Source organism: Salmo trutta, chromosome 1 (assembly GCF_901001165.1).
Source record: "Salmo trutta chromosome 1, fSalTru1.1, whole genome shotgun sequence".
Classification (NCBI taxonomy): Eukaryota; Metazoa; Chordata; class Actinopteri; order Salmoniformes; family Salmonidae; genus Salmo; species Salmo trutta.
This window is the reverse complement of record NC_042957.1, coordinates 20,207,173-20,230,360: the sequence shown is the minus strand read 5'-3', so window position 1 is coordinate 20,230,360 and position 23,188 is coordinate 20,207,173.

Genomic DNA, 23,188 nt, shown 5'->3' with positions numbered 1-23,188 from the left:
GATGGAACTACTACAGTAGTTATGTATATTGGTAGGCTATAGCGTGGCTATACCACATAACCAAATGTTGTGCATTATTCATGCAATGTACAGTCCATAACATGATGGCCCATATTTTTCCACATATAATAATCTACATTGTGGGTTATGTTTTATCTTGGATTGTTGTCAAATTCGATTGTGATCATATATTGGATTGTGAATAGTCACAAACATCCATATGGTAGAGGCAGCCATTTTAGTCTTGAAACAGGTCTTAAAACCCCTCTAGAGTCAATGTCTGCGCTCCCGAGGGAATCTCATTAGCTAGAGTGGTGTTTGTCAGACCATGAGACATCCTGAAAATCGGTCTTCTCACAAAATTGTCTGTAGCGTCTGAACGGTTTCACCTAGAAACTAACCCCTCTATGGAAAGATGAGACTCCCACGAACATGATGGAGTTTTCCATTTTGCTCTACAAATGTCTTGGGACTCGTCCGAAGTCGGTGCATGTCTGTAGCGTCCAAACAGTTTGGGCTATGTCACGAAATGGATTGGCAGATTAGTGAATAAGTGTGTGGCGGGGCTGGTGTGATCAGACGCACCTGCAGAGAGTTGGCTAATCAAACAGGTAGCTGGGGATTGGCTGTCATTTCCTTTAAAAGCCGTGTGTTTTCTGTTGTTTGGCTGCTGAGAGTTGAGCTGAGAATGTCTCTCCGTGGGGATCGGTCCCCTATAAAGTTCACATGTCTTGGGTGTTTGCTGTGATTGCAATAAACCAGTGTCTGCGGGATGAGAAGTCCTACAGGCAAATTCGAGTGAGGAAGTGGGCGGCTGCATTGACAATGAACTGTGGCTGTGGAGCTGAGGGGTGATCTGAGAACAGAGGACAAAGTGGCATTGGTACAACACACATCTAGGAGCTTTAGCTCCGCCCAGTAAGGGACGTGATTCTTCCTGTGTTCCCCTTATACTACACTTTCTCTCTCTGGGCTACTTTACCAGACCACTGAAAGCCACTAATGTCTGTCTCCCTCTTGTTCCGGGACATCGGTGACGTTGCCAAACAGAGTCTCAGACCGGGCGTGTTCCAGAACACTGAACTATGCGAATCTGGATATTTCGCCAGACAGAGACATTTATTATTTTATTTTTGTGGGGATATGGTTCTCGTTGGGCCCTAGAAATTAAGAACCTATCCCCACCCTCTCTACATGTTGTCTTGTCTGTCTTTCCAACTCACTATTTTGTCCCATAGCAGTAGAGTCCTTTAGAGGGGTTGGCAGAGTAGAGCAAGGCCAACGAGCAGTATGGCTGGTGGCATTGTCATGCTGGAGAGTCATGTCAGGATGAGCCTGCAGGAAAGGGTACTACATGAGGGAAGAGGATGTCTTCCCTGTAATGGACAGTGTTGAGATTGCCTGAAATGACAACAAGCTTAGTCTGATGATGCTGTGACACACCGCCCTAGACCATGATAGACCCTCCACCTCCAAATCGATCCCGCTCCAGAGTAAAGGCCTCTGTGCATTCCTGGTGTAACTCGGGCAGTTGTTGTTGCCATCCTGTACCTGTCCTGCAGGTGTGATGTTCGGATGTACCGATCCTGTGCAGGTGTTGTTACACGTGGTCTGGGCATCTTTCTTTTGGTGTTTTTCAGAGTCAGTAGAAAGTCCTCTTTAGTGTCCTATGTTTTCATAACCGTGACCTTAATTGCCTACCGTCTGTAAGCTGTTAGTGTCTTAACGACCGTTCCACAGGTGTATATTCATTAAATGTTTATGGTTCATTGAACAAGCATGGGAAACAGTGTTTAATCCCTTTATAATGAAGATCTGTGAAGTTATTTGGATTTTATTATTTGGATTATCATTGAAAGACATGTTCCTGAAAAAGGGACGTTTATTTTTTTTGATAAGTTTATATTGTTGCAGTGCCATATTAGCATTATTCAGTGTGCAGTGGAGTGAGATTCTTATTGCTTTTCACTATATTTTTGCAGTGCTATATCAAAATAATTTGCAGTGTGTTACTTTCGCATTACTTTTGCGGTAACCTACCTGAGGGGAGGCTCTATGCTGTCGGCCCTGTCCGGGAAATCGTGCAGTCTGTTGTGGGAATTGGGGAAACAGGTTCCAAATCCATGTTAACCCATGAAATTACAATAAAACTTACCCTGAGCCTACTTACCTGTCCTGGTCTTCTGTGTTGGGGTTGTGTGCAGTGTTGGGTGGAGTTAAAAGGGGTTCACGCTAAACTTTGACACCTCTTAAAGTCAAGTAGCATCGGTAAGATTTCTCCAAGCACAATTCTCTTGCACAGGGGGCTATGGATCAGCTAGGGGATGGAGCACAGGGGGCAGCAAGTTCTTTAGTGGCAGGCCCACTACCTCAGTATACTCCTGTAGCAATGCCGTGGTTCATATGTTCACCCTGGGTTACCAAATTTATTGCTGAGAGTAGTGGAGTTCGTTTTGGGGAGTTGCGGGCACAAATGGAATCCCTAGAACTGGCAGAACAGCAGTAGATTGATTTCATCATGGGGGCTCTAGATGGCAGTGCAAAGAAAAACCATGTTGTTTAGTCAAGTCCAGATGAACTCACCTGCTTCTTTGTGGGCTGCATTACAGGACCAGTTTGCATTACAGGACCAGCAGCCTCACCCCAACACCCACTCTCCGGTCCTGCTTCTTTGACTGTAACCAGGGGAGATGAACCTACGGGAGACTACCTCCTGCTGACACAGGAGCTATTTAGCCAATGGCTCCAATCAGAACAGGACAGATCTGTCAATGATTAATCAACTCTTCGCAACCAATTTGTTATAGGTCTGAAGGAGGGCCCTCTGAAACTGGAGCTCCAGAGGTATGCGCGGCAACAGCAAGGGATGAAGTCAGACATGTAAATGTCGGTTATTTTGCTCTAGGATGCCCACAGGCCTCACAAGACTCATCTGAAGGTCCCCCCAGTACCAGTTGGAAAAATGAATGGGTGTACAGTATATTTGAAGACTGTTTAGTTTAAAAAATAAGGGGTTAGGCCTCATGAGTGGTGCAGCGGTCTAAGGCACTGCATCGTATGCTGTGCCACAACCGACCGTGGCCGGGAGTCCCATAGGACAGATCACAATTGGCCCAGCCCTGTCTGGGTTAGGGGAGGGTTTGGCTGGTGGGGCTTTACTTGGCTCATCGCACTCCAGCAACTCCTTGTTTCATGACGTAAACCTGTTCATCAATGTGTGTGTGTGTATGGGCTAATAGCAATAATGCCAAATACATGTTTTCCTCAAATCTTTAAAAAAAATATTATTTGTAGCTAGTAGCTTGATAACACTGGTCCACACCAGCTCTGGTCCAGTGTGTAGATAGGAGCTAGTTATGTAATTTCACCACCCATGCTGTTGGTGGCAGTAGCGCACCATCCTCTCTTGCACCATTCAACATTGTGTCTCAGCTCATATGTCTCACAGCATCTGTGCCTTGAGAAGGTATCTGCAGGAACCAGACCCTATTGGAAAGTTCTGATTTTCTAGTAGAATTGGCCAAAATGCCTTTTCTATTTTTCAAAGTCTTATTTCGAAAGCTAACACATCTGGATATTTTTAAATGTGGTCACCCTAGGAGGATCTGGGGTTGGGCAAACCTCCTATAATGGAGCCGTTGCTGGCTAACCTCCTCCACCCCAATCATCGAGCTGGATCCACCACCGGCCATCCATCCCGGTAAAAATGGAGCTCTAAGGACGTTCTTGGGACGTTATGTCATGGTCCCTACAAGGTTATGTCTAGTTTCTGATTTGTCCCAGGGTTGTCACTGAGGCCGTTTTTAGGAAAATGTCAGGAAGTTCTTGGGACATTGTGTCATGTTTTTTTAGTGTCAGCTGTAAGCGGTGGTAATATCAAGCGGTGGTGTTGTCACCAAACCGAAGACTTTCGTCGAAACAGACGTTCTGGGGAGTTGTTCTTCAGAGTTGTTTGAAGGAGAGGATGGCTCTACACCACTTTCTCACTTGAGTTTCTTATCTAGTTATTTTCTGATCTCATTTTGCTCTTTTGTAGTTTTGGCAAGTACATGTGTGTTTCCCATCCCAGTTCTCTCCTCTTCCTGTAGGTTTTAAAGACGCTCCCCATCCTGTGGCTGCAACCCTTAGTTTTCTCCTTTACACACAATCCATGTGGAATTCCTAGTCTCTGGCAGTGTTTGGAACTACCGATTTGCAGTCAATAATGGGGAGTTCATTTCAGGCTATATTGCCCTTCAGTCCCTACACTTTTTGGCCCTGAAGGATTGCCCCAGAGAACACTGCTACTCCAGCTGCTCTCTCATCATCTGACTATGTGTTGTCTCGTAGTCTGACAGCATCTGATCATCGCGGTGGTGGCTCAGCGCTACTCATTTCTCCAAAGATGTTTTGTTTTCCCCCTCTCTCACCTGTCTAGCTCCTCATTTGAATTCCATGCAGTCACTGTCACTTGTCCACTCAAGCTTAATATTGTTGGCATCTATCGCCCACCAGGTGCCCCTAGAGAGTTCCTCAATAAGCTTGACACCTTGATAAACACATTTCCAGATGACGGCTCACCACTCATCGTACTGGGTGACTTTAACCTCCTGATGTCTGACTTCAATTAATTCATTTACACTCCTTTCCTCTTTTGATCTCACCCTTTCCCAGTCACTTCCCACTCACAAGGCAGGCAATACACCTGACCTCATCTTCACTAGAGGCTGTCCACCTACTGATCTCACTGCAGCCCCCCTCCGTGTCTCTGATCACTACTTTGTTTCCATTTCTCTTCATCTCTCCTCTAACCCTACCCACTCAGCCCCTATCCAATGGTAATGCACCGTCACAATCTTCACGCTCGCACTCCCGCTACTCTCTCCTCTTCTATCCTATCCTCTCTTCCATTTGCTAAATCCTTCTCCCTCATGTCTCTGTCTCTAAGACCCTACTCTCCTCCCTTTCCACATCCTTTGACTCTCCCTATCCCCTTTCCTCCCGGCTGGCCCGACCTACCTTTCCCGCTGAGTAACTCACTCTGTGCTAACAGAACAGGGCTACGGGCAGCTGAGCAGAATTGGAGGAAAACTAAACTTCTGGAGTACCTATCATCCTTCCACTCCCACTTCTCTATCTTCTCTTTATCCTCTGCTAAAGCCCATTTCTAGAACTCTAAATGTCAAGCTTCAGCCTCCAACACTGGGAAACTCTTCTCCATTTTCTCCTCCCTCTTCTCACTCCCTCCTCCCTCTCTAGGGACGACTTTGCCAACCACTTTGAAAAAAAGGTTGACGACATCCGCTCCTCATTCACTCAGTCTACTGAGTCCACTGGTCCCACTTACACAGAACAATCCTACTCCTTGACCCCTTTCTCCCCTCTCTCTCTCTCTAGATCAAGGATGGGCAACTCCAGTGCTTAGGGGCCTGATTGGTGTCACACCTTTCCCCAGCCCCAGATAACACCCTTGCCTCCAATAATCAACTAATCATGATCTTCAGTTTAGAATGCATTTTGTTTAATCAGCTGTGTTTGCTAGGGGTAGGGGAAAAATGTGACACCACTTCTTCCCCCGAGGACTGCCCATTCCTGCTGTAGATGAAATCTTGTGACTAATGATGTCCGGCCGCCCAACAACCTGCCCATTTGACCACCACACCCTGCTCCTTTCTCCAGACTATCTCTGGAGACCTACTCCCATTCCTCACTTCTCTCATCAACTCATCCCTGACCACTGGCTGCATCCCCTCTGACTTCAAAATGGCCAGAGTTGCACCCCTCCTCAAGATACCAACAAGACCTAGACAACCAGGTGAGGGGAGTTCCTTACTAATCAGTGATCTTAATGAATCAATTAAGTATAAGGGAGGAGCAAGAACCTACAGACTCTTGGCCCTCCTTGGAATGAGTTTGACACATGTCATAGATCTATCTGCTACCTTCGACACCATGAACCATCAGATCCTCTTCTCCACCTTCTCAGGGTTGGGCGTCTCAGGCTCTGCACATTCCTGGATTGCATCATACTTGGCAAGTCACTCCTATCAAGTGGCATATCCAAATACCTCCGTTTTGTTCGTGCGTTCAGGTCACTATCCGAAGGGTAACGCGCGAGCGCATTTTGTGACAAAAAATGTCAAAATATTCCATTACCGTACTTAGAAGCATGTCAAACGCTGTTTAAAATCAATTTGTTTGGTACTTTTCTTGTAAAATAGCGATAATATTCCAACCGGGCAACGTTGTATTCATTCAAAGGCTAAAAGAAAAAAATGGAGTAGTCTCGTGAATGCGCATCTCAGTCTCACTGACCACAGCCTGACCACTTACAAACTCTGTTGCTGTTCTTTGCCCAGAGACAGCAGACACCCCATTCTACTTTCTGGCAGCTTTAGAGAGCCAATGGAAGCCTTAGAAAATGTCACGTTACAGCACAGATGCTGTATTTTTGATGAGATGCAACAGAAGGACAACAAATTGTCAGACAGGGCACTTCCTGTATGGAATCTTCTCAGGTTTTGGCCTGCCATATGAGTTCTGTTATACTCACAGACACCATTTTAACACCACAACAGTTTTAGAAACTTTAGAGTGTTTTCTATCCAACTCTACTAATTATATGCATATTCTCGTTTCTGGGCAAGAGTAGTAACCAGTTTAAATCGGTACGTTTTTTATCCGGCCGTGCAAATACTGCCCCCTAGCCCCAACAGGTTAACACAGTGTCCAAAGAAGGGCCAGAGGTATACAGATTGGTGTCATCTGCGTAGAGGTGGATCAAAGAATCACCAGCAGCAAGAGCGACATCATTGATGTATACAGAGAAGAGAGTCGGCCCAAGAATTGAACCCTGTGGCACCCCCGTAGAGACTGCCAGAGGTCCGGACAACAGGCCCTCCGATTTGACACACTGAACTCTATCGGAGAAGTTGTTGGTGAACCAGGTGAGGCAATCATTTGAGAAACCAAGGCTGTTGAGTCTGCCAATAATAATGTTGTGATTAACAGAGTCGAAAGCCTTAGCCAGGTCGATTAATACGGCTGCACAGTAATGTCTCTTATCGATGGCGGTTATGATATCGTTTAGGACCTTGAGCGTGGCTGAGGTGCACCCGTGACCAGCTCGGAAACCAGATTGCATAGAGGAGAAGGTACAGTGGGATTTGAAATCTGTTTGTTAACTTGGCTTTCGAAGACCTTAGAAAGGCAGGGTAGGATAGATATAGGTCTGTAGCAGTTTGGGTCTAGAGTGTCTCCCCCTTTGAAGAGGGGGATGACCACGGCAGCTTTCCAGTCTTTGGGGATCTCAGACGATACGAAAGAGAGGTTGCACAAGCTAGTAATAGGGGTTGCAACAATTTCAGCTAATAATTTTAGGAATAGAGGGTCCAGATTGTCTAGCCCTGCTGATTTGTAGAGGTCCTGATTTTGCAGCTTTTTCAGAACATCAGCTATCTTAATTTGGGTGATGGAGAAATAGGGGAGGCTTGGGCAAGTTGCAGTGAGGGGTGCAGAGCTGTTGACCAGGGTAGGGGTAGCCAGGTGGAAAGCATGGCCAGCCGTAGAAAAATGCTTATTGAAATTCTCAATTATTGCGAATTTAGCAGTGGTGACAGTGTTTCCTAGCCTCAGTGCAGTGGGCAGCTGGGAGGAGGTGCTCTTATTCTCCATGGACTTTACAGTGTCCCAGAACTTTTTGGAGTCAGTGCTACAGGATGCAAATTTCTGTTTGAAAAAGCTAGCCTTAGCTTCCCTGACTGCCTGTGTATGTTGGTTCCTAACTTCCCTGAAAAGTTGCATATCACAGGGGCTATTCGATGCTAATGCCGTACGCTAATGGTTGCAGTGGGCTAATGAACAAAAAAACTGAACACTGGAGAATTGGAAAAACATTGCCTGGTCTGATTACTCCTTGTTCCTGCTGTTTCAAGCTGATGGGATGGAACCACATGATTACATGCATCCATCATACAGCATGTCAACATTGCAGGCTGGTGGTGGTGGTGTGTTTTTATGCCACACATTGGGTCCCTTGATAAAAGTGGACAAATGTTTGAATGCCACAGGATATCTGAACATCATTTCCAATAAGGTGCATCCCTTCATGGCAGCAGTGTATCCATCTTCAAATAGTTGGATGAGATGGAACGAGCTATTCAGAGTAGAGATCCACTACCAGTCAACTTGACACAACTGTGGGATGCATTGCAGTCAATATGGGCCAGCATCCCTGTGGAATGCTTTCGACACCTTGTAGAGTCCATGCCCCCAATGAATTAAGGCTGTTCTGAGGGCAAAAGGGGGTGCAACTCAATATTAGCGAAGTGTTCCTAGTTTTTGTACACTCGGTGTACATTGACTCTTGCGAATTGAAGGAAAATTAAACACAGAGCCCCCTCCCAGTTAGGGGGAGTGATGAGCTCTACAGCAGAGTCTCACAACTCAATTGCTGCTTAAACTGTTTTCTGCCCCTCCCAAAATATAGCATTTGTAGATAATTGGCCCCCTTTCTGGGACTCACCCACAACTATCGGACTATGGTGACTATAATATCCACATGGAAAAGTCTACGGACCCACTCAAAAAGGCTTTTGGAGCATCATCGATTCAGTGGGTTTTGTCCAACATGTCTCCGGACCTACTCATTGCCACGGTCGTACCCTGGATCTCGTTTTATCCCGTGGAATAAATATTGTAGATCCAAATGTTTTTCCTAAATGTAATCCTGGACTATAGGACCACCATCTTATTATGTTTGTAATCGCAATAAATAAATTACTCATACCACAACCAAGGATCAACAAAATCCTTGCTATAAATTCTTGGGCAACCCAAAGATTCCTAGATGCCCTTCCAGACTCCCTCCACCTACCCAAGGATGTCGGAGTACAAAAATCGGTTAACCACCTAACTGAGGATCTAAATTTAACCTTGCGTAATACCCTGGATGCAGTCGCACCCCTAAAAACAAACATCTGTCACAAGAAATTTGCTCCCTGGTATACAGAAAATACCAGAGCCCTGAATCAAGCTTTAGGAAAATTGGAATGAAAATGGCGCTCCACCCAACTCGAAGTCTTCTGACTAGTTTGGAAAGACAGTACCTTGCAATATCAAAGAGTCCACACTGCTGTGCGATCATCCTATTTTTCTAACCTAATTGAAGAGAATAAGAACAATCCAAAATGTATTTTTGATACTGTCGCAAAAAGATCATGGTCATTAGAAAGCAAATTACAGACTCTTCTTTGATTCTGCATGTTTCTCCGAAGCTCAGTTGTCCTGAGTTTGCATAGAACTGCCAGGACCTAGGATCAATGGAGACACACTTTTTTTACCCTGTATCTCTTGACACATTCATGAAAAAAGTCATGGCCTCTTAACCTTCAAGCTGCATACTGGACCCAATTCCAACTAAACCACTGAAAGAGCTACATCCTGTGCTTTGCCCTCCTATGTTGAACATAATAAATGGCTCCCTATACACCGGATGTGTACCAAACTCGTTAAAAGGGCCAGTGATATAACCTCTCTTGAAAAAGCCAAACCTTGACCCACAAAATGTAAAAAACTATCGGCCTATTTCGAATCTCCCATTCCTCTCAATTATATAAAAAAGCTGTTGCGGAGCAACTTACTGTCTTCCTGAAGACAAATAATGTATATGAAATGCTTCAGTCTGGTTTTAGACCCCATCATAGCACTGAGACAGGCACTAGTGAAGGTGCTAAATTACATTTTAATGGCGTCAGACCAAGGCTCTGCATGTGTCCTCATGATCCTAGACCTTAGTGCTGCTTTTGACACCATCGATCACCACATTCTTTTGGCGAGATTAGAAACCCTAATTGGTCTACACGGACTAGTTCTTACCTGGTTTAGATCTTATCTGTTGGAAAGATATAAGTTTGTCTCTGGATGGTTTGTCCTCTGACAAATAAATTGTACGTTTCGGCGTTCTTCAAGGTTCCATTTTATGACCACTATTTTTTTCAGTATATATTCTACCTCTTGGTGATGTCATTCGGAAACACAATGTCAACTCTTACTGCTATGCGGATGACACACAGCTGTACATTTCGATGAAACATTGTGAAGCTCCAAAATTGCCTATCCTGGAAGCCTGTGTTTCAGACATAACGAAGTGGATGGCGGCAAATGTTTTACATTTCAATTTGGTCAAAACAGAGATGCTAGTTTTAGGTCCCTAGAAACAAAAAGATCTGCTGTTGGATCTGACAATTAATTTTGATGGTTGTACAGTTGTTTAAATAAAACTGTGAAGGACCTCGGCATTGCTCTGGACCCTCATCTCTCTTTTGACAAACATATCAAGAATTTTTCAAGGACAGCGTTTTTCCATCTTCGTAACATTGCAAAAATCTGAAACTTTTCGTCCAAAAATGATGCTGAAAAATGAATCCATGTTTTGTCACTTCTACATTAGACTACTGCAATGATCTACTCTCCGGCTACCAGAGAAAGCACTAAATAAACTTCAGTTAGTGCCTAACACGGCTGCTAAAATCCTGACTAGAACCAAAGTATTTGATCATATTACTCCAGTGCTAGCCTCTCTACATTGGCTTCCTGTTAAGGCTAGGGCGGATTTCGAGGTTGTACTGCTAACCTACAAAGCTTTACATGGGGTTGCTCCTACCTATCTCTCCGATTTGGTCCTGCCATACATAGCTACACGTACGCTACGGTAACAAGACGCAGGCCTCCTTATTGTCCCTAGAATTTCTAAGCAAACCGCTGGAGGCAGGGCTTTCTCTGGCTTACTAGTGCGCTTCAATGCCGTCCCAGGAGGGGTGCTTCACTTGAGTGGGTTGAGTCATAGATGTGATCTTCCTGTCCGGTTTTGTTCCCCCTCTGGCTTGTGTGTTGGAGGAGATCTTTGTGGGCTATAGCCTTCCCTGCAGCTCAGTTGGTAGAGCATGTTGTTTGCAACGCCAGGGTTGTGGGTTCGATTCCCACGGGGGGCCAGCACAGGAAAAAAAAAATGTATGAAATTGTATGAAATGTATGCATTCACTACTGTAAGTCGCTCTGGATAAGAGTGTCTGCTAAATGACTAAAATGTAAAAAAATGTAAATGTAAAATATATACTAAGCCTTGTCTCAGGGTAGTAAGTTGGGGGTCTGTTTATATCCCTCTAGTGGTGTGGGGGCTGTGCTTTGGCAAAGTGGGTGGGGTTATATCCTGTCTGGGAGTATCGTCGAACGGGGCCACAGCGTCCCTCGACCCGCCCCTATCTGTCTCCAGTATCTATGCTGCAATAGTCTGTGCCGGGGGGCCAGGGTCAGTCTGTTATATCTGGTGTAATTATCTTGTCTTATCTGTTGTCTGGTGTGAATTGAATTATGCTCCCTCTAATTCCCTCTCCCCCCTCCCCTCCCGGAGGACCTGAACCTTAGGATCATGCCTCAGGACTACCTGGCCAGATGACTCCTGAATGTCCCCAGTCCACCTGGTCGTGCTGCTGCTCCAGTTTCAACTGTTCTGCCTGCAGCTAGGGAACCCTGACCTGTTCACCGAACATGCTACCTTTTCCCGGACCTGCTGTTTTCGACTTTCTCTCTCTACCGCACCTGCTGTCTCGACCTCTGAATGCTCAGCTATGAAAAGCCAACTGACATTTACTCCTGAGGTCCTGACCTATTGCGCCCTCTACAACCACTGATTATTATTTGACCCTGCTGGTCATCTATGAATGTTTGAACATCTTGAAGAACAATCTGGCCATAGATACCTATTTCTAATTATGTTAGAATGCAAAGATTAACAAAATATATTTTATCTCTTCTCACTAACGGCAAATGATTGCATCTTTTCAATCAATCACATCAGCAGATGTCACAAAGTACTTATACACTTATGCAATGCAGATGTAGAACCATGGTGGCTAGGAAGAAACCTAGAGAGGATATTAAAAGAGTACATGTCTATTAAGGCTATATCATTCTTCAAGATGTTAAAATGTTCATAGATAACCAACCAAGTCAAATAAAAATCAGTGGTTATGGAAGGTCAACAGGTCAGCAGTTCAGGAGAAAATGTCAGAGGTGAAGATTAACCTGCTTTATGTTATGAATAAGTGTTCATCATTACCCCCCCCCCCCCCCCCATTTCACCAAATACTAGGCTCCTTGCAATGCAATACTTCAACCACTAGAAACTGTGTGTGCGCATGTTCTAAAGTTTGCGGGAGGGTAGTTTTGTTTTTATAAATGGCAACTTTTGCGTGAAAACTGGCACACGCATGTTTACCGCCTCCAGTCTGAGTGTGTGTAACAGTGTGTGTTTGTAGATGGCTGCGAAAATCTGTCTATTGTGCTTGAAGCTATTTCACAGCAGCCTTTTCAAGACGCTGGAAGGCACTGAGAATACATTTCCCTAGTTCCAAACTACTTTTCTACTAGTGCTGAATTCTGCATCAGTTCATCATTCGTGCCTGCAATATGGCCCTGGGCTATCTAAGGATACCCTTCAACCTAACCCTTCCTTTGTGCCTAAAGTTAGCAATTCATCCTTGTTTTAGAGTATCTGGCTTTTCACCCACCTCTTTTTTATCGTCAACGGGTATCCCATTGGATAGTGGAGGGTATTACTATATATTGACTTATAATAGCAGGGGAGTTCAACCTCCGGAGAGCCTGAGGCATTTGTTTTAGGGCTGATTTATAAGCCAGTTACAGCCATTACAACTTTTCACTATGTTTCAGTAGTGACACATTTTGTGGGGGGGTATGGAATTCCGGTAAATATTTCAAATATGCAATACAAAGTGTGTGAGCAGCATATACCTGACATATGTTGGAAGACGTGTGCTGAAAATGTAACAAAAAATTCTAGCCACCAATTGCACTACAGTACTTCTATAGAATGACCCATATCAAATGTGATGGAATGCTGTGATGGAATGCTGACAGTTAAACCACCAATGGGAAGGGCTGACAGAGATGATGAGCAATATGACTGTGGCTGTAGTCAGGTCATAGTGTGACCTCATGTTGGTTGTTGTGTCTTGGCAGCACAGGAGGTTGGTGGCACTTTAATTGGGGAGAACGGGCTTGTGGTAATGGCTGGAGCGGAATAGGTGGAACGGAATCCAGAATCCATAACTCTATGTTGCTTGATATGTCGTTATTACGCAATTAGAAACCATGCTGATCTGAGCTAGTGGGAAGAGAGAAGTGCTGGTTTTGGTCAAGGCTCATTGAAATATGTTACTATTTGTTACTATCTAATTGGCATCCAATCCCCACAAGTCAGTGTAATCTATAAAAGGGCTAATTTGGTCCAACCTGTTCAATTGAGAAACGTACAGTGCCTTCAGAAAGTATTCCACCTCTTGACATTTTCCACATTTTGTTGTGTTACAGCCTGAATTTAATGGATTACATTCAGATATGTTGTCACTGGCCTCCACACAATACCCCACAATGTCAAAGTGGAATTATGTTTTTTTAAATGTTTACAAATTAATAAAAAATGAAAAGCTGAAATGTCTTGAATCAATAAGTATATAACCCCTTTGTTATGGCAAACCTAAATAAGTTCAGGAGTAAAAATGTGCTTAACAGGTCACATAATAAGTTGCAGGGACTCACTCTGTGCAATTATAGTGGTCACTCAGTCAAGCAGTACATTTAAGACAGATTCAACCACAACGACCAGGGAGGTTTACCAATAACTCGCAAAGAAGGGCACCTATTGGTATATGGGTAAAAAAAAAGAAGAAGAAAAAAAAGAATAACCCTTTGAGCATGGTGAAGTTATTAATTACACATTGGATGGTGTATCAATAAACCCAGTCACTACAAAGATGCAGGCCTCCTTCCTAACTCAGTTGCCGGAGAGGAAGGAAAATGCTCAGAGATTTCACCATGAGGCCAATGGTTACTTTAAAACAATTAGAGTTTAATGTCTGTGATAGGCGAAAACTGAGGATGCATCAACAACATTGTAGTTATTTCACAATACTAACCTAACTGACAGAGTGAAAAGAAGGAAGCCTGTACAGAATACTAAAGTAATACTGCAAAAAATGTGGCTAAAGCAATTAAATTTTTGTCTTGAATACAAAGTGTTATGTTTGGGGCAAATCCAATATAACACATTACTGAGTACCATACCTCATATTTTCAAGCATAGTGGTGGCTGCATCATGTTATGGGTATGCTTATAATTGTTAAGGACTGGGGAGTTTTTCAGGATAAAAATCCTTTAAGAAAGCCTTGTTCAGTCTGCTATCCACCAGACACTGGGAGATTAGTTCACCTTTCAGCAGGACAATAACCTAAAACACAAGGCCAAATCTACACTGGGTTGCTTATCAAGATCAGTGAATGTTTACCAAAAACAGTGAATGTTCCTCAGCGGTAGAGCTACAGTTTTGACTTAAATCGCAGTGCTTGAGGCATCACTACAGATTCGGGTTTGATCCTGGGCTGTGTCACAGTTGGCCACGACCAGGAGACCCATGAGGCGACGCACAATTGGTTGTAACCAAAAATCTCCAATTTGGACTACATTGCTCGTGTGACTTGACCCAAGCAAGTCTCTTATTATTATTGGTGTCCTTTAGTAGTGGTTTCTTTGCAGCAATTCATCCATGAAAGCCTGATTCACACAGTCTCCTTTGAACAGTTGATGTTGAGATGTGTATGTTACTTGAACTCTGTGAAGCATTTATTTGGGCTGCAAATTCTGAGGCTGGTAACTCTAATGAACTTATCCTCTGCAGCAGAGGTAACTCTGGGTCTTCCATTCCCGTGTTGGTCCTCATGAGAGCCAGTTTCGTCATAGCGCTTGATGGTTTTTGCGACTGCACTTCAAAATTCTTGAAATGTTCCGTATTGACCTTCATGTCTTAAAGTAATGACGGACTGTCATTTCTCTTTGCTTATTTCAGCTGTTCTTGCCATATTATGGACTTGGTCTTTTACCAAATAGAGCTATCTTCTGCATACCACCCCTACCTCGTCACAACTCAACTGATTGTCTCAAACGCATTAAGAAGGAAAGAATCTACAAATGTACTTTTAAGAAGGCACACCTGTTAATTGAAATGCATTCCAGGTGACTACCTCATGAAGCTGGTTGAGGAATGCCAAGAGTGTGCAAGCTGTCATCAAGGAAAAGGGTGGCTATTTGAAGAATCTCAAATATAAAATATATTTTGATTTGTTTAACACTTTTTTGGTTACTACATGATTCCACATCTGTTGTTTCATAGTTTTGATGTCTTCACTATTATTCTACAATGAAGAAAATATAAAAAAGAAAGGAAAAACCCTTGAATGAGTAGGTGTTCTAAAACGTAGTGTAGGACACACACTTCAGAACAAACTTTCTTTAGATGTATCTGTTGTTCCATGTAGTGAATCTGGTATTCAGTGTGTTTGTATAGGCTAATAGCAATGAGGCCAAACTACATTTTTCATCAAATCATTTTTTATATATATTTTTTGATACTTCAAGGGGTCTTAAAATTCTAAATTAAATAACTAAATTATCCTTGGTATGACCTTTTTAAAACAATTCCATATAGCTTAGTAGCTTAGTAGTAGCATATTTTGTTTATTTAAAAAAATAACCACCAGTCAGGAGGATACAGACAGCTCAAGAGGTAAGCTTAGATATACAGAAAAATAGACATACCTTTGACATACAGTAGAATTAACCATAATGATTATGCCTACAGATTGCAGGAAAAAGCTGTTTCAGGTAGATGAAAAATGTTAAATTCTCCAATTTACGATCGGGGGTCCTAGCCCCCTTCCAGACTACACCCCAGTCATCCCTATGTACTTTGAGCCCCTTCATATTTTGAGAGTGTATGACCAGCTGGCCTCTGATTAGTCAGTGTAAGTTTCTCCTCTCTCTGCCCCTGAGAGGAGATGTCCACTCCCCCGGAGATGGTCAGGGGGAAACAGGGAAACAGACCAGGGCCATTTGACACAAAAGGGCTGACCTCCAAGGCCTTTGCCTGCGCGACCGATTTCAATTTGCTCTAATGACTGGTTTTGAAATACCAAGGCGGTAATAAACACAAATTGAGGTCCTGTGTGTGTAATTAGGACAGGCTCTGGATTTACTTTAATCAGGCTGGGGCTGTGAGGCATGACTAAGGAATACGACCCACAGAGGAGACAAGGGGTACGTTTTTGGTTGTTTCAGGGCTGTGTTGTGGGTGTTGTTGTCCTCATAGCATTGGATCCTTTGAAACCTGGCATGTTGTCGTTTTGAAGTACACAGTGAGTGCTGTGATAAAGTATTTTCTCTACTTTTGCATAATTTTGATAACGAATGTTATCAGATTTTCAACTAAAACCTAATTTTAGATAAAGGGAAACTGAGTGAACAAATAACACAACAATTACATACTAATTATTTTATTTATTTCATAAACAAAGTTCTGCAACCCTCAATGCCCCTGTGTGAAAAAGTAATTGCCCCCTTACACTCAACAACGGGTTGGAGCACATTTAGCTGCAGTGACGCCAACCAAACCCTTCTTGTAGTTGTTGATCAGTCTCTCATATCGCTGTGGAGGAATTTTGGCCCACTCTTGCATGCCCACTGCTTTAACTCAGCGACATTTGCTGCTTTTCAAGCAGGAACTGTTTGTTGGGACGCATGTCATCCAAAAACTTCTACTTTTGTCCATAGAACATTCTTACAAAAGTCTTGATGATATTCCAGGTGCTTTTTGGCAAACTTGAGTCAACTTTTTGCATGAGATGTGTCCCATTATGTCTGGAAAAAACCAAATACTACATTTCACAGTAAGAACCTCATACCAACGGTCAAGCATGGTGGTGGAAGCGTGATGGTTTGGGGATGCTCAGGACCTGGACATCTTGCCTTAATAGAAAGACACAAGAATTCTGCTCTGTATCAGAGAATTCTACAGGAGAATGTCAGACCATCCATCTGGGAACTGAAGCACAGCTGGGTCATGCAGCAAGACAATGATCCAAAACACACAATCTACCTGAAAATTGTTAAAAAAGCAACCAATTTCAAGTTTTCGAATGGTCAAAGTCCAGACCTAATCCCAACTGAGATGTTGCAGCAGGACTTGAAAAGAGCAGTTCCTGCTTGAAAACCTACAGATGTCGCTGAGTTAACGCCAGTTCCTCATGCAAGAGTGGGCCAAAATTCCTCCACAGCGATGTGAGAGACTGATCAACAACTACAAGAAGTATTTGTCTGCAGTCGTTGCAGCTAAAGGTGGCACAACCAGTTATTGAGCGTAAGGGGGCAATTACTTTTTCACACAGGGAAATTGGGTGTTGCATAACTTTGTTAACCTCTTGACGGTCGCCTAGGATAGGGGGCGCTACAGCGATTTTTGAATAAAATTCGTGCCCATTTTAAACGGCCTCCTACTCAAACTCAGAAGCTAGGATATGCATATAATTAATACTTGTGGATAGAAAACACCCTAAAGTTTCTAAAACTGTTTGAATGGTGTCTGTGAGTATAACAGAACTCATATGGCAGTCAAAACCCCGAGACCAATCATAACAGGATGTGGAATTCTGAATTGCGGACTCAACTTCATCACTTTGCCTATAAATCACACCGTGAGCAATGGTTCATTGAGCACTTCCTATTGCTTCCACTAGATGTCCCCAGTCTTTACAAAATGGTTTGAGTCTCCTACTGTGAAAAGTGACTGAATGAGACGCTGTGGAAAGTGGTCACATGAGGAGGGCCATCACCATTATGACCCCTGGCTACCCTCCCCTTTCGAAACGTTTAGAAAGACAATGCAATCGTCCCCCTTGAATCTTATTGGAGCTCTGGTTGAAAAAGGCCCTAAAGATTTATGTTATACAACGTTTGACATGTTTGAACGAACCTAAATTAAAAAAAATGAATTTTATTGAAAGAGGAGTCCCGCGGCCGACGGAAGTTTTGGAGCAGCCTTCAGAACGCGCTAACAAGAACAAGCTATTGGGACGTAAAGGATTAACTTTTTCGAACGAAAATAAATTTGTTGTGGACCTGGGATTCCTGGAAGTGCTTTCTGATGAAGATAATCAAAGGTAAGGGATTATTGACAATAGTATACAAGAGTAGATTTGATATGCGATTGTTCCAAGATGGCGCTGACCTGTAACGGTAGCCTATTTTTCTGAGTATCGCATCCCCTTTTATTGCAAAGTGTGATTACCCAGTAAAGTTATTTTTAAATCTGGCATTACAGGTGCTTTCAAGAGATATTCATCTATAAATCTTAGAATGACAATATTACATTTAAAAAAAAAATGTGAATAGTAATTTAGTAAATTTTAGCGCTTTTTCACCGGATGCATTTGAGGGAAAATAGTTAGTCAACGTCACGCGGCGATGTAAAATGCTGTTTTTATATATAAATATGAACTTTATCGAACAAAAGAATGCATGTATTGTGTAACATGATGTCCTAGGAGTGTCATCTAATGAAGATTGTCAAAGGTTAGTGCTGCATTTAGCTGTTTTTTGGTTATTTGTGATGCATGTGGTTGGTCGGAAAATGGCTATGTGGCTACTTTTACGATATACTCCTCTAACATAATCTAATGTTTTGCTTTTGCTGTAAAGCCTTTTTGAAATCGGACGACGTGGTTCGATTCAGGAGAGGTGCATCTATAAAACGATATAACATAGTCCTATATTTGAAGAAAAAAACAAAAAAAACACGCTGTTCGTGTTTCTTGTTGTGTTAATTTATTTATTAAATGTATTCACTCCCTGAACTTGCTTCCCGACTCTCAGCGTACATCGTTAAAGCATGACGACTCTACAAAGGGAAGCATCAGGGAGTGTTTTCTTGTTTTTTGTGTTGGAGGTGATGTCGGGTCCGGGTGTTGGAGCCGGAGCTACCTGGTTACCGGAGCTACCGGGTTTGTAGGCTTCCATGCCTCAGCGGGTTCGATAGGCTCCCATGCCTTCAGCTGGGTGAACAGGTTCCCGTTCCTCGACCAAGGCAACCAGGGAAGTCTCAGCCGGCTCATCAGGCTCTCACTCCTCAGCCTGTTCGTCAGGTTTCTGCGCCTCAGCAGAGGCGACCGGTCCGCTCCGGATCCCCGGATCGTCCCTGTGGTTGGCATCCTGCGGCTGGAGCCGAATGCCCCGGGGAGGGGGTACTGTCACATATGCTCTCACTAAAGCACTCTAGGTCGTCATCTTGGTAGGCGTCCTGCGACTGGAGCCGCGCGTCTGGGAGTGGGTACTGTCACGTGTGCTCCCTTTCCGGCCTCTAGGTCACCAGGCTGCTCGTTACGGGGCGCACACCTGTCACCAGCGTTACGCGCATCTGCGCATAATGACACTCACCTGGACTCCATCACCTCCTTGATTACCTGCCCTTTATATGTCACTCCCTTTGGTGTCTTCCCCAGTCGTCATTGTTTCTGTATCTGTGTCATGTTGGTGCGCTGTTCGTGTTTCTTGTTGTGTTCGTTTATTTATTAAATGTATTCACTCCCTGAACTTGCTTCCTGACTCTCAGCATACATCGTTACAAGTATACATTTTTTTGTTATTTGTAAGCTCAGGTTCCCTTTATCTAATATTAGGTTTTGGTTGAAAATCTGATAACATTCAGTATCAAAAATATGCAAGAATAGAAAGGGGCAAATACTTTTTCACAGCACTGTATATATTCATAATTCGCCGCTTATTTGAATTAAAACCTACAAATCAAAATTGTTTTGTAGAATCTCTGTTCACTCTTCACGCTTCTCGAGAGCTGTACGTGTTTTCAATTAACGGCTGCTTGATGTTCACCACCCTCCTTCCTGACCTTTGTGTGGAGTTGCGTCAGACGTGGGCGTACTGCACCATTAATAGCAGATGAGAGGGTTTCATGTATTCATCCTGTTGGACCTGGGAAGCTCAGAGAGAAAAGCCACATTGACAGACATGTTCCACATTTGTGAAATGATTTGATTTCCCCTTTCCTTGAATCATCTGAACATCTTGCTTGTCAAAAGATTTTATGCTGTTTAAAAGGAGCCGATTGGTTCTCCAGGAGAGGCTGTGTTTGATTATGCAAGGAATGTTGTGTTTTAGCATAAAAGAGAACTATAATGGGCGTTTATTTAAAGCCACCGTCTGTAATGCAGTGGTCCACATGAGCCACTTTGACTGCACGGAACAGTTCTACTGCACTGTTACATGAAAGTTAGCTGGTGTACAGTATATTATGAATGTACAACTGCATTTATTTATTGTGTTGGTGTGAATTAATCTTAATTTCCTGTTTATTTCTATGAACAAAAATATAATCGCAACATGCAACAATTTCAAAGATTTTACTGAGTTACAATTCATAGAAGGATATCAGTCAATTGAAATAAATAAATTAGGCTCTAACCTATGGATTTCACATGACATGCGCAACCATGGGTGGGCTTGGAAGGGCCCAGCCAATCAGAATTAGTTTTTCCCTACAAAAGGGCTGTATTCACGGGCAGAAATATTTCTCAGCACCCCCCCACCCCACAGACGATCTCGCAGGTGAAAAAGCCAATATGGAGTTCCTGGGTTGGCATGGTTACCAGTGGTCTGCCGTTGTGAGGACCCTTGGACGTACTGCCAAATTCTCTAAAACGACATTGGTAGAGAAATGAACATTCAATTCTCTGGCAACAGCTCTGGTGGACATACCTGCAGTCAGCATGCCAATTGCACGCTCCCTCAAAACTTGAGACATCTGTGGTTTGTGTTGTATGACAAAACTGCACATTTTAGAGTGGCCTTTTATTGTCCCCAGCACAAGGTGCACCTGTGTAATGATCATGCCGTTTCATCAGTTTCTGGATATGCCACCCCTGTCAGCTGGATGGATTATCTTGGAAAAGGAGAAATGCTCACTAACAGGGATGTAAACATATTTGTGCAGAACATTTTAGAGAAAGAAGCTTTTTGTGAGTATGGAATATTTCTGGGATCTTTTATTTTAGCTCATGAAACATGGGACCAACACTTTACATGTTGCGTTTATATTTCTGTTCAGTATATTTAGTTATTAGACATTTTGCAGGATGAAACCTCTTAAGATGCACTATCTTGTTTCAAGTGTCCAAAAAAAATGTTTATTTTATTTTTATTTAACCTTTATTTTACTAGTCAAGTCAGTTATGAACAAATTCTTATTTACAATGACGGTCTACACCGGCCAAACCCGGACGATGCTGGGCCAATTGTGCGCCGCCCTATGGGCCTCCCAATCACGGCCGGTTGTCATACAGCCTGGATGATACTTAATAACAAGAGTAATATGGCAATTACTGTCTAATAACATCAATGAAACAATAATAATAATATTAATAAAATGTACATTAACAGCATAAAAAGTTTTGTGCAATTACTAATAGGCCTACAACTAATAAAAACGACTGTTGCAACTACTATTATAACTAATATACCTTAGTACCTATAATATACAGTATACATATATACATATTCACAAATGCCTTCACTTGGTGATGTTTCTATTAGTTAAAAACACAAACAGTTTGATCTTAACATTTGAAAAAGGGCTTTCTTAAATTTCAATGTGTGATTTTAATGCCCTTATTTCTGTATGTAAATGATTCCAGTCAGTTGGGCCTTTGTATCTGAAAGATCTTAGTCCAACCTCATGATATACCCTGGGAATTTGGAATTGCTGATGTTGTCAAAAGGAGTACTGTGAGTCTTGTAAAGTTAGGTGTTCCTTAATGTATACAGGGAAATTGAAGTTGATATATTTAAAAATTAATTGCTATCAATGCATTTGCCTTCTGCTTGGGAGTGACAGACAATTTAGTGACTCCTACTTTGTGCAATGATGTCTTATAATGCAACACAAAAATGAATCTGCAAGTAAGGTCGTGGTTGTGTTTTGACAGATGATGTCACCAGAGTCTGGTATTGGAAGCAGCAGTTGGGTTACTAAGGTCTTTCTAATGGACACAGTAAAACAATTATTAGATCTGTAAAGTAACCCAAGCTTATAGTTTAATTGTTTTTATAATATAATCAATATGCTTTCCAAAAGATAATTCAGGATCTATCCTCCAACCCAGATATTTCAAACAATCAACACTTTCAAGAATTGTTCCATCACTTGCATGAATTTCTAAATTGCCAGCTGTGGAGTTTATTGTGGGGTTTATACCAGAGCACTAGTATCCTCTTGTGCCTGACTGGTCTCTTCTTGTGTCTCTGCCCCCACATGGAAAGATAAACAAGGATGTTATTTTATGACTGAATTGCACGCACACATAGACACGGGGGGTGGGGGGAGAAGTGAGTGAGAGGTTATCATTGCTTCTAGATGTAAACAGAAACTCATCTGAACAGATTGTAAAGGCCTGTATGTTTCAGCTGAAAACAATAGGAGAGGCTAATACAGGGTTTTCCTCATGTAGGCTATTAGTGATAATTGAATCCTAGAGGTTCCTCTACGGCTGTTCCATTATAAATTTAGGCTTGCAATAGAATGATATTTCAATTATATGAAATAGTGAAGTGGGCGCCAGCTCGAGGGCGCCAGGCTGCCCATCATTACACACACCTGTCACCATCATTAAGTGCATCAGCGCTCTTTGGACTCACCTGGACTCCTTTACTTTGTTGATTGCCCCTCTATATCTGTCTGTTCCTCAGTTGGTTCCCTGTGTCAGCATTATTGTCTTAATGTCGTTTTGTTCCCCCTGTCCAGACGCTGTTCTTGTTTTGTTATTTTTCCGTTGTTTCATTAAATGTTCACTCCCTGTACTTGCTTCCCATCTCCTGTGTCTATCCTTACAGGTATACAGTGACTGTACCAGAGTAATAGCAATTTGAGCCCTACATTGATGTCCTTTTGACTTTATAGTTCAGTTCATCATGAATAATGAATAATGTTTGTCCAAAGCCACAATAGAATGAGCAAGTAATCTAGATTGTCTTCTCACCAGAATACCAACACCAAAAACCATACAGCAGAATGCCCCCATTCAACCTCATATGTCCAGTCAAGGACATCCAGTTCCTATTGTGTCCTGCAGCCAAGCTGGCTGTTTGGCCTGCTGTATGACCTGCTGTTTGGCCTGCTGTATGGCCTGCTGTTTGGCCTGCTGTATGCCCTGCTGTATTGCCTGCTGTATGACCTGCTGTTTGGCCTGCTGTATGGCCTGCTGTTTGGCCTGCTGTATGCCCTGCTGTATTGCC